This window comes from Gossypium raimondii, chromosome 11, assembly GCF_025698545.1.
Source record: "Gossypium raimondii isolate GPD5lz chromosome 11, ASM2569854v1, whole genome shotgun sequence".
NCBI lineage: Eukaryota > Viridiplantae > Streptophyta > Magnoliopsida > Malvales > Malvaceae > Gossypium > Gossypium raimondii.
In genome coordinates, this window is record NC_068575.1 from 13169794 (window position 1) to 13179403 (window position 9610).

The following is a 9610-nucleotide window of genomic DNA, read 5'->3' on the forward strand; positions in this document are numbered from 1 at the left end:
TGAGCTTGAGGAGTTGAGGTTATTCTCATACGAGAATGCCAAAATGTATACAGAAGAAAGTCTAAAAGATGCAATGACAATCGTATACAACATCGTGAATTCAGAGAATGATAAAAAGTGTTGTTGTTTAATTCGAGGCTAAGGTTTTCTTGGAAGCTCAAATCTCGAAGGACTGGACCTTTCGCCATTCATAAAGTTTATCCATATGAAGCAATAGAATTGTATAACAACAACGGAGGTACATTTAAAGTAATGGTCAACGTCTCAAACACTATTGGGATGGTAAAGTTGAGCGAGTTGAACCTTCGTTCTACCTAGAAGACCATTGATTTTTCATATTTTTTATTTTTAATAAATTACATATTTATAAATTGTTTTTCTTGAATTAATACATTAAATTAAATATGTTTAAGGATATTGGAAATTAAGCAGGACCATTTGTGACCCCTTCAACCTTTCCTGGGATATTAATTTAATGTAATTTTTTTAGAAGAAAATTTCTAAGTAAGCCAAAAGAAATTTCTAATTTTATATTTTATTTGCAATTATTTATTTGTTTATACTTAATAAGAGTGTCAACTCGGCCTAAGTACTAAGTAATTTATTTTTCTAGTTCAATTTAATCTCCCAGTACAACAAAATAATTACAGTTTGGGGTTGAGGGGCAAAACAATGAAGAGGAGAAATTTACCCATGCAATTGTCGTCTAAAGGGTTCCCCAAATCCCTAATGTTGCTGCCACATATATTTCCCTCCATGCTTGCCGCCCAAGTATTTCCTTCTAGCTAAATTTTTGCTACAAATTTTCCCTAATCCATCACTATATAAACTTCTCTATACCATCATATTCCTCACACCATTCAAAGCAATTAGCTTCAAACCCTAGCCACATATTTCTTCCTTCTTGTCGTTAGCCTCAAATCCCGAAGAACCTCCCCAAAATCTCCCTTCTGTTGCAGGATCCCATTTTCCACAAGTCTTTCTTGCCGCCACGAGTCTTTTGCTGAAGCAACCCTATCGCTGCCACAAGTCTATAGCCACTGTAAAAATTCTTTTGGCACAACACCTTGCTGATTTCTTTCTCCCTTTGCCAAAATTCTTCCATTTTTTGGGGAAAATACCATATCTCGCAAAATAACTAGATCTTCCAAGACTTTTGTCGAGAACCCAATTGTGATTCAAGATAAGGAAGCAAGGGAAATATTTTATTCTATCTTCAAGAATCAACCCCTGATGCCAGAAAAAGATTTCAATTTGTTGAGCAATGACAAGATGGTTATGCCATTGTCAATTCGAAAGACGGTTAGTGGTTTAAATTGGGAACAATTCTGTAATGCATGATTAATGTCGGATGAAGATTTAGTGCGAGACTTCTATGCCAACTTGACCACGCCAAACGCAAATGAAGTTCTTGTTTGTAAGAAGTAGGTACCCCTTACTTCTAAACTCATTAATGATTTGTTTAACTTACCTAATGTTGAAGAAGATGAGTACTCTGCCATGATGACAAATATCAATTATGATTTTCTTCAACAACTTCTTAATGTGGTTACAAATCTGGGATCCCAATGGATTATAAGAAAGTATGGTAGTCATTCTTGCTGAAACGAATATTTAAATCCAGTGGCTAAGGTATAGTTCTACTTTATTCGATATAGCTTCATGTCTATCTTACATGGTTCCACCATCTCATTGAAACGACTGTTTTTGTTGTATGTGATTATGACAGAAAGGTCTATCAATGTTGGGAGAATTATTCTCAATGAGCTTCAACACTGTGCAAGGAAGAAGGCAGGAAGTGCCTACTTTCCATCATTGATTACTTCACTTTGCTTGAGGGCTCAAGTAAGATCAAAAGTAAACTTGAAGGGCCAATATGTTCAAGGTTGCATAATAAGGCATGATCTTAAGAGGTTAGTAGAGAATGTTGGACTATTGAACCAAGTGGAGCCGAATAAACCGAACAACCAAAACCTGATGATTCATCAACTATGTCTGAACTAAAAGCTGACTCAACAAATACCACAGAAGAAGCATAAACTGAAGAGCAACCAAGCAACCCTAAGCCGAGGGTGGACCCAAATGCTTATGAACCAGTGGGGCCGAGTTTTAATCCCGAGTTGACCATTCAAATGCCATATTCTTCAAACACTATGAAGAAATTAGAATTTTCAATTATGATAGATATGTGGAAATTCATGCATAACCAACAACAAGCTTCCTAGAGATATACAAAAATTAGAGATGATTCCATACGAAATAGCCTTAAGAATATCTCTAACACTTTGTTCCTGAGTTCCCAGATCATATCTTCAAGACATGGAAAGGGTAGATTATGGGATCAAGTGTGACAAAGAAGGGAAAATGAAAAAGACATGGAGGATGAAACGAATAAAAAGGGGGAATTTTAATTTTTTAGCAGTTATTTATTTTTAGGCATTTATATTTCTTTCATAGTTAATATTTTGCTTTTGTGTAATAAATAATATATTGCAAGCATGAATAAAATAAGCTCAATGGGTCTTCATTAGAAAAAAATGAAGTGATGTGGTAATTGGAATGAACATGTCTAGGATGGATTGCTGAGAAAGACTTGGTACTTAAGCATTCTTCATGACTGACCTATCGTTCTTACAACCCTATCTAGTGTTCAGTTTTTATTCATTACTTTGTTTTCACAATGAGGACATTGCTTCCTTTTAAAGGGGGTAAGGCAATTATTGCATAAATTTTTAAAATTTTCAAGTATGTTTCAATCTTTTCACATGAATATGCTAAAATAAAATAATTTTCAGAGAAAATTTCTATTCATAAGTTAGCTCAAATGCAAGTATGGTTTTTTATTTATTTGAGTTTTTTTTATGTTATCATGAGTTATGGAATGCTTGTATGTTCTTAGGTCTTATGAAGCCTTTTGCCATGAAAATTGAACTTCTTTTGAAATAAACATGCATGAAGGTTTACGTTCTTATAATTGACTTAGTAACTTTCTTAAGTCGAAATCCTAGGAGGCATAAGAATCTAAACATGATTTAGTCACAGTTTCTTTGGATCATTTCAGCCTTTCGAGCCTACCATATGTATTTGACCCTTGAAACCTTAATTTGAGCCTTTAAGCCTATTTTATTGTTATTTACCTACATCATAAGCTCTGCTACCATCTTTTAAATTTCCTCTTATTCTTGCACCTATGTTCACTATACTTGTCTTGGTAACCAAAGATCGATGAAAATTTTGAAACGATGTACAAGTTCTTCGTATGTTAAAAAAATGCTCTATACAAATATCAAGCAAAAAGAGCAAAATAAATACTGAAAGTATTGAGGAATATTGGGCATATGCTTCAGAATTAAGTTTGGGGGGTGAAGAACCCATTAGTAGCAAGAAAGTACCTCGAAAAGATCCAAGACAAAGGGTTGAGATTATTGAACCTAAAAATTCATTTCTCTTTATCCCTACCTTAAGTCTATTATAATGTTACATGAACATAAGCAACTTTCTTCCTATGTTGGATGGAAAAACCATGTTAAATGGGTCATCAAGATGTTACTTTGACCTAGAAAAAAAAAAGGATGATACATGATGGACAAGTCTGACAAGTTCAGTGGGCGGTGAAACGATCCAACCCAAAAGAAGAGAGGCCCAAATTTTGCGAAGGTAATAAGGCAGCCAAGAATCAACTTTTGGGACAATTATTTGGAGATCCTTAAATTTGGAGAATCATTGGAAATCAACACACAAAGATTTCCTTTGAAACCGTCCAACCCATGCCTAAATTTAGCACGATTCTATACTCAAATAAAGGAACCATCATCCACCTTTTTCCACAAAATGTGGTTGGCCAAACAATGGAGAAAATGGAGAGATTCCAATTCCTATTTTTAGTAAAATCTACTATCTACTTCAAGTATAAATACCCCCACTCATTCCCCATTTCAAACATCCCTTACTCATTTCCCTCGTCTCTCATTTCATAAGCATTCTTCCTCTCATTCTTTCCTCTCTTCATTCCCACGTATACCATCCCATGTTTCCATTCCCCCTTAGCCAGCAAAACCTTGAGAATATCATTTCTTGGCCGGCCACCTTGAGGAGCTATTAGTAAAGGAGCAACACAAGGCTCGAAGGAGAAAATCTTCAATTAGAGTCACAAGACTGTTGATTCGACAGAGCTTAGTCTTCCTTTACTTTGTTATTTTAATTTAATCATGTTTACAATGTGCTTTTTTATCTTTTCATCAACAATGGTAGCTTAAATCTATTTAGCTAGGATGATTGCATTAATTCAATGAAGTTTGTTTAAATCATATTTATCATGTTTATGCCTTAGTCGATCATGTTTTCAATTAAACTCAAGTATGTATTTTATTCATACGTGATTGGATGTATTAGAATTAGCTGAGCAATCTTAACCAGACGACGGCTAATAGACACAATATTTGAAATGTGCATGCTTAATTTATGTCTGACTCAGAATAAATTAAGGTTCATAATAACATGACCAAGCTGTATTACCTTGCATGGCTTTTAGGTTTTTGTGATTAAATTGTTTCAAACCGACCCAGCCCCTATTACTTCACATGAATACTAAGGAACCCTTAGTTTAACATGATCAGTAAAATGCATGTTTTACTAAGTAAAAGATTTCGGAAAGACTTAATTTGGTTTAAAGCCCTTGAAAGATCAAGCTGCCATGGAGTATTTTCCGAACACTGTTAAGCATGAGAAAAATGAATTAAGTTGAATGATATAATTATCTTAACTTATTCATGTTATTGATTGCTGAATTTTTGTTTTTACTGCTAAACTCATTTCATACATTTCATCTCATACTTTGCATTTAGATTAAAATTGTATTAGGGATCATAATATATTTAGAAATTATTTCTACATCACACCACTCATAAATATTGTGTTTTTATCACTAGATTGTTAACTTTAATTTTACAATTAATTGATTAACATACACAATCCCTGTGGAGATGATAACTCTTTTACTTACTTATTACTTGATAATGACTGTGTACACTTGCACAAACCGAGCATTACAATGGACAACCATGCAACAGTTCACACAAAGGGCGAACAGTCCAAACGCGAATCACTTGGCGAATAGTCTTGTGGAAGGTCAATATGCGAACTGCCTAGTAGACAACTCAAGTGCAAGAATATTGTTAGACTCTCCATACGTAGTAACACCCCTTACCCGAGACCGTTGCCAGAGTCGAGCACGAGGTGATACCTGACTTAACTTCCTAATTCGGAACATAAAAAATTATTTTTAAAATTAATTCACTCACGTTCAATCAATATGTCCCTAAAAAGGACTCTAGAGACCCTAAAACATGCAACGGAAACCGTTCGGGTCTAATCGGGAACATTAAAAAATTTTTGAATACTTAAAATAAATCAAAATAATTTATTCTACTATTCACAATAAAATTGTCCACTTGCATGACAGTCTCTAATTTAATTATAACTTGACTTACGAAACTTGAAATTTAGATCTGTAAATTTTCCCCGAAACTAGACTCACATATCTTACTACCATAAAACTTTTAGAACTTTTGGTTCAGCCAAATAGTACAGTTTATTCATTAAAGTCTCCCCTTTTTCACTATCTGACGGTTCTGACCTCTATACACTAGAAATCAATTATCTCATTGTACGGGATTCATATGGTGCTTCTACTTATTTCTATTAAAAATAAACTCACTAAAGAATCTATACATTAAATTATAACTCATATTTATTTCTGTACAATTTTTAATTATTTTCTAAAGTCAGAATAGGGAACTTCAAAAACCATTCTGACCCTGTCTCACTAAAATTCAAATATTAGAAAATATAAAATTCCTTTTCCTACACCGTTTCTTTCATGTGAAAATAGACTTGATAATATTTAATTATATATCTCATTCACTCTCTAATTCCATTTCTACTATCCTTGGTGATTTTTCAATTTCACGTCAATGCTGCTGTCCAAAAACTGTTCCATTGCAAATTTTTACTCTTTTGTAATTTCTTTGTATTAACTATCATTTAGGCATACATAACACCAAAACATGTTCTTAAATAGCCATTTCAATAGCTAATCATTATAGAGTATTTACATGCTATTCATTAGCCATATCATAAGGACACACACACAAAATGACTAAGTCCCTATACATGCCATAACTTAAAACGTTTCAAATCACAAAATACCAAAATGGTTTGTTGATAGTGTGAAACAATCTCCGACGCCCTTACGATCCTTGAATTGGCTTGGAAATACTACAAAAAGAAGGAAAATAAAGGAGGTAACCATAAAGCTTAGTAAGTTTACAAGCAAATAAATAACAACATTTATCATAAATATTTATATTCATAAATTATCATCAAGTATCATGATCTTTACTTTCTTCTTTACTTACTCTCTTACTTATTTACTTACTTGCTTACTTGAATAACACATGATTATAGCTTACTCCTCCCTTTTTAAAATTGTTTATCTCAACGATAACTGAGATGTTCTTAACCTTTATAACTCACCTGAATCTATTTATTATGCTTTTACATGAACTTTCATATAACATAGTCTATTTACTAGCCCGTTGAACCACTTGGAATACTAAGGATACTCGGGTCTCTTGTCTGATAATAACATGCCAAAGCCATATCCCAGACATGGTCTTACATGGGATGTTTCCTGTACTGCAAATGTCATATCCCAGATATGGTCTTACATGAGAGTTTTCATATCGGTGCCCATGCCATGTCCCACACATGGTCTTACGAGGGACCTCTTATGTCGGTGCCAACGCCATGTCCCAGACATGGTCTTACATGGGACCTCTCATATCCTCAATAGTGCCAATGCCATTCCCAGACATGGTCTTACATGGGATCTCATCCCTCTAATGTCATGACATTTGTATCTGATACATTCCTAAGGTTTCAACGGGACTTTTTAACACTGATTCTCCATCATCTCATACTTGAGTCAACATTAAATAATTTCATGAAATAAGTACATAATTTCTAGAAAATAACAACATTAATAATAATTATTGAAATATTGCATTTATTTACCGTAAACTTACCTCGGTACAAAATACAATCAAATCTAGCAACTTAGTCGTCCACCTTTTACATTTTACACTTTTTCCCCAAAGCTCGAAAATTAAAATTCATCCCTTATTCTTATGTTTTAGGATATGTTGAACATCTTTCCCTTCTATGACAACATCAAATTCTCACTCTAACATTTACTTATGAACATTAGGTATTTTTACAGATTTTGTCGTTTTACTCGGTTTCACTTAAAATCGCCTAGTAAAAGTTGTTTAACATAATTTCAAACTTCATATTCTACCATAAAACATCAAAATAAACACATTTCACATATGGGTATTTTCCAAATATGAACCCTAACATTAATTAATGGTTGAATAAGCTAAACCGAGCTACGAGGACTCCAAAAACGTAAAAAAAACATTAAAAACGGGGCTGGGATGCACTTACTATGAGCTTGAGAAAGTGAAGAAACCCTAGCTATGGTGTCCCTTGAAGTTTCGGCCCTTATGAAAGAAGATGAGCACATTTTGCCATCTTTTTCCCTTTTAATTCTTTTTATTACCAAATGACTAAAATGCCCTTCATTAAAACTTTAGTTATTTTTATCTATTCATGCCCATTTTTGTCCATGAAAATCTAATGGTCTAATTACCATTTAAGGACCTCTACTTCAATTATGCACTTCTATTAAATTCTTTATCATCTAAAACTCATATTTACCCACTTTTACAATTAAACCCTAATATGCAATTGAGACATGCAATCGCTGAAATTTCTTATCGGTATTCTAACACATGCATCCAATCAATCGATAAATCATAAAAATTAATCACAATAAACTTTTTTATCTCGAATTCATGGTTTCGCAACCACTGTTCCGTTTAGGCCCTATTTCGGGATGTTACAACAAGCTAGGCGGATTGTCCAAGTCAGAACAAGCTTGCAAACACATAAGCTGCGAACAACCTGGCGAATTAAACACATGTGAAGTATATTCGCAGAGAATGCTTGCAGAATGCATCCGCTAATTGCATGGAAATATTTTGGTGCATGTTGCACAAGTTATGTTATGTGTATTTGATAAAACCAATATTAGTTGGTAGGATTTTTTATGTATTTAGGTGATGAATGACATGTTTCGGTTGTGTACAAGTTAAGTTTTTATTTTTTTTCAAGACTGTATTAGTGGGATTAGTTGAGTTTAATATATATTGTATAACTGTATTTGAAAAATGGGTTGATGAAATATAGCAAGTAAAATTGGATTGCTAATTCCCTATTTTGCTTTCTTTCTTTGTTCATATCTCCAACAGAATGCATTAAATTTTACGGACACCTTTCATCAGCCTCAGCTGCCTTCATATTCAAATGAACCTAACCTTGTAAAGCAAAGAAGATAGTATAAATATGAAGACAAAATTAAAACAATTCTGTAACTGTGCTTTTAGTATACCTAAATAGATTACCAAAAACAAAGGCAAAGCAATGAATATTGACCCTAAAAAAATTAAACTGCTACTAGCTCTATCATAACGAATTTAATTTTGTTTCAAGCTACTTCAAATTTCTATAAGTATAGTAACGAGTATTTAGATTTGAAGCAAGTTGTCCTAATTTTGCCTCCAACGCTTGAACAGAAGATGAATTCCCTTGCACAATAGCTTCTGTGCGAGTAATATGCTCCCGCATTAAAGTATCAAGAGCTGCTAACGGGTCAGAAGGAGAAGCTTGCATGTACTGTTGTTGTCAATGTCCTTGAACATGCTGATTCGACATTGAAGAGTGTTGCAGTTGCATCTGGCTTTATTGTGGATTCATCTGAGTTTGCTGATTGTAGTTTTACTGTTGTTGATTGTAATTCCCTTGTCTTATATTATAATTTCCTTGAGTAGATATATTCCCATATTAGAATGTCGCAGCATTTTGTCCAGCAATTTGAGTTTCCCAAGATTTTTTATCGCGTGCAGAATTATTATAAGAGTTGCCATACGAATTGTTGCGGATGTTACTGACATAAAAGGCATTCTTTGCATGTTGTGGACAATCTTCATAGCTATGGTTGTCACTGCAAATCTCATAACAAAAGGTAGGAACATCAACTTGTTGAGCGACTTGTATAGGTGCAACATCACTAGTCCCTTGCATATTTTTTAATATATTTTCAAGAGAAGAAACTTTAGAACTAAGTGCAGATATTGTGTCCCATTTAATAACTCTTGGAGTAGCTTTTTCTTGTGCAGCTCTAGAGATAGGAAATTGATAATCATTTTGAGCAATTCTCTCAAGAATTCCAACAACATCATTATAAGTACAATCCAGCAAAGGACCATTGGCCGATGCGTCAACAAGATTCCTCATGTGTGAATTCAGTCCATTATAGAAAATTTCAATTTACATTTCCTGTCGAATGATGTGCATGGGGCAACATCGAAGCAAAGAATAATTGCATCTTCCCTGTAAGGAATAAGGAAATAATTGCATCTTCAAAGCGTCATCAGGAACGTCTTGTTGACTAAAGAAAGCATAAATCAATAAAAATGATTTAAGATGT